The sequence below is a fragment of the Nymphaea colorata genome, chromosome 6, assembly GCF_008831285.2.
Source record: "Nymphaea colorata isolate Beijing-Zhang1983 chromosome 6, ASM883128v2, whole genome shotgun sequence".
NCBI lineage: Eukaryota > Viridiplantae > Streptophyta > Magnoliopsida > Nymphaeales > Nymphaeaceae > Nymphaea > Nymphaea colorata.
In genome coordinates, this window is record NC_045143.1 from 11,366,718 (window position 1) to 11,370,788 (window position 4,071).

A 4,071-nucleotide genomic window follows, 5' to 3' on the forward strand; every position below is an offset into this window, starting at 1 on the left:
GTAGCATGAGGTGTATCTATTATTAATGCGTAGCACATTCCATTATATAAGTTTATGTTCTTGTTTTTTATTTATTGATGTCTATTTGAAATTCCTTCATCCTTGTCTCGTCTCACTTGTTTCTACATTCTTTTGACTTACCTTCCACTACCATTTCCAAGATGCTTCTCACATCCATTTGCATGTGCTTCACAATTATGTGTTGCTTCGCCCTTCCCTTACATGTTTCTGGGGAACGGACATGTGTTCATTATTTAAGCAAATGTGGACCCTCTCAAGGCTGCACCATGTTCTTTCATTTTTTAGGATGCTAAGAAACAAGATGTCCATCTCAATTATACATATCAAACACCCACTTAAAATGGCCGAGGGAGCAGCCTAGTTCTCACTACACTTCCCTTGGTTTAAGCTTTTATATTGCATGCTTCTCTTATTATTTGATGCTTAATCTATTATTTGCATGCGCGCGCATTGGTGCCTACATAGGTTATGTCCCAACCTAGTCCCATGAAGCTGAACCATTTCCATTACTAGAATTAAACAAACAATTCATCTAGGCTCATAAATGTCTTCATATACCCAAGATTAATACTTATATAATTCTAGGTTTGGCTTAACAGATCTCCTTCTGTTTGATTGCTATCTGTAAACCAGATTCAACTTGCATGTATTTAAATGTCTAACCAGCATGTAATGGGAGCTGAGGTCTGGGAGTGGGCGTCTGTCTCTAAAGCCCTATGACAGTAAAAATTTGAAAAAAAAAAAAATCAAAACAAGCAGATGTGTCTTGTGAACGAATATATAGAGCACATTTTGGGGGCATTTGACAACAGGAACGCTAGCTTAGTGTTTCACGAGTCTGTCCAAAAAATTGAGACAAACTCATGTAACACGAGAACATAGTGTTCCATGAATCTACCATAATCCTTGGGATAGATTGAAGGAACATTATATTAGTATTTGTATTGCCAAATGCCTCCTTCGTGAACCAAAAGCTAAAACTAGCTTCTTTAGTTTGCTTATCAACATATTATATTAAATAATTACATTCTGTCAAATTTCTCATAAAATATGATTCCATGAATTAAAGAGCTAAAGTTCAAACTTCTTTAGTTTATTTTTCAAAATGGTACTTTTAGCAAAACACCTACATGGGGTTATGCCCCAAGTCCATTGCAAACAGGAGGAGCCAAACAGCAAAATCACACAAAAGATTCTATTCAGGACTCTCTGGCTGAGATGTAAGCATCTCAACCATTTCAGCATAATGGTCAATGTTAAAAGTGTTAAGCATGTCCATTCCTGAAAGTAAACATTTCCCTAGCTGAGAAGCAAGCATCTCAACCATTTCAGCAAAAAAACCAATGTTAAAAATGTTAAACAACCTTCTATTTCCTGAAGATTGGTGGGAATCTTTAAGTTGTCATGTGACCACTTTGGAAAGCCACTCAAGTTGGCTGTTATTGTTAGCCTACATTGCTATTCTAGAGTAAGGGTTGCTGATAGCTGTTAAACATTTAACTAGTCCCCAATGTTCAACATTATGTATTGAGAATGAACTCCATAACGAGATTATCAAATATGCACCATTCAATAAGACCAATCACACCTTGTATTGAACCTCTCATCGCCGGTCCCGCTTGAACGCAGATTTTAGCGTCTGGGTCGCACATGAAATTAGAATATCTGATCCCTATGATTAACAATTGTTTAGCTCTCATTTCTGGTCCTCATTTCAGTCCAACTTGAAAAAATACTCCACGCAAATCTCCCACATAGCTTTATAGGCATTCTGATTGCAACTCCACCATTTATGCTTCGTATCATTTCTTTTATTCCATATCCACCCTACAATCAAGTGGTAACAATGACAAAAATTATTAATGCTTTGGCCTAGAATTTCCTCCCCATTTACCATTTCAGGCTATAAACAAGACCACTCCTAGAAACACCCTACAAACCAAACCTGCTAGAAACATAACACCATATTCATTGGGAGGAAGCACCAAACAAAAAGTGAAGAGAGTTCTTAACATGAGCTTGACAAAACTGTCATATGGATGCCATGAGAAAATCATGTGTTGCATCCTATCCTCAGTTAAGAGTCTATTTTCAGAATCAAGGAAGCTCTCGGGTATGAGCTACATTTCCATATTAGGTTTCTCCAACCTTCTCTCTGCCCTTTTCTTCAAACCATTTCCCCAATATTTGCTCTGGTTAAACTTTTGGCAGGAGAGGAATTTATTTCTATGTAATCAGTTAGGTTGTCAATCAGAGACCTTCCATTGGGTCTCAACCTCCTGAATACTTCAGTTAAGTCAGCATTAGGAGATCCCAACATGTCATGAATCAACCAAAGAATTGAATGTTGAATCTTAAGAAAGTCTTTCACTGGGATGTCTCTAACGAGCGGCCTACCACACCATCTATCATTCAAAAATTTCACACACAGTAGGCCTTCGGTCCATCTGTCCACCCAGAATTTCACGCGACTTCTTTGTCCTATTTTTCACTTTATATTGGGTTCAATAAGGGACCAGCCCCATCCCGGACTCTTCCAACTCCAACCTCCTTTGTATGGCTTTGTCAAAATCCATAGGCTCTTATCCTCTCCCATCTGCAAGTGCTGAAACCATTTATATGAAAGGCTAGGATTATTGAAAATGGCACATATCTTTCTAGCTAAAAGAAATTGATTGAGCTCCAACAGGAGCTTCAGCCCAAAACCTCCCTCCTCCACTGGTCAAAAGAGTTGCCTCTTAGAAATAAAGTGGGGACCATGGGAATTGCCTGGACGTCCATAGGAAGGCTATCATGCTCAATTCCAGCTTTAGGACAATGTCGCTTGGGAGACGTTAAGGCAACCATCCAGTAAATTAGAAGAGTAGCAAAGTTGTGCCTAATTAGACACAACTGACCTGCATAAGAAAGCATGTTTGCACTCCAGTTGGAGAGTTTAAGATCCCATCTCTGCACAGGCTCTCTGCAATGGGATTCCAGCATTCGGCCACTAAACATTGGAGCTCATAGATAGCTCAAAGGGTATGCTTTCCAGTTCCACCCCAAGGCGTTTGAGAGGGCATCTGATTGCTCAATACTCAAATCAAACGAGATCAACACTGATTTTTCCTTGTTTGGTGTAGAAAACACGCACCATACATGAACACACGATGTAACGTGGAAAAACCCCTAAAGAACGAGGGTAAAAAAACCACTTGAGACGCGAAGGTAGTGGATGGTGCTCACTAGCTGTTGCCACCTCTTTTCTCTATCTTAAACTTCGTTCATAACATAAAATTAGGGTTGCAAGACATAATTAAGGAACATAGTCACGGGTCAGGTCTGGACCCAGACCTGATCCAATTATACAGACGTCAACAATCCCCCTCAAGTTGAGTATACACATCAAACATATATAACTTGAATACATTCTTTTCAAATAGAGTGACTGACAAGGCTTTGGTCAATACGTTTGTTTATATCCTCAAAAAATTTATTTTGGTCTTTGGAGTGCTTCAAAAAAATTGTTTTTTTTTTTAAATAAGAGAGAAATGAACTCTCCCATCGGTACGAGGATTGACCGTCCCCGACGCCTTTACTGGATGTAATCAATCCAAAGACTATGCTTATTCTTGATGCATTTTATTTTTGCTTAAGCATCTTTTCATGCTAAACCGGTCTGATGTTTGAGAAAATATTGAAGATTTGATGTTTAAATTTTTTTGAGAAAGTTTTGAAGAATCATTTGAGAGTATAAAACACTTTTATTTGAAAATCTTTACAAATATCATTTGGAAATTATTAAAGATCGCTTTTGAAGTCGATTTAGTGTTTTCTTAAGAAATTAAGTAGGTTTGAGACCTTGCTCTAATTCAGTTGCTACCTAGTTAGAGCTCCATCTCATTATCCTTACGTTTTTTTACTAAGGTGCTTGTGATCATTCGTGATTTCACAGGTGAATATGAATGTATGAATGCATTGACCCTACATGGTTGGAAACAAGTCACTTATTCCTACCATAACATTCAACTAAAAGTATTCCTACCTCGCATACATCTAAGTTTTTCATTT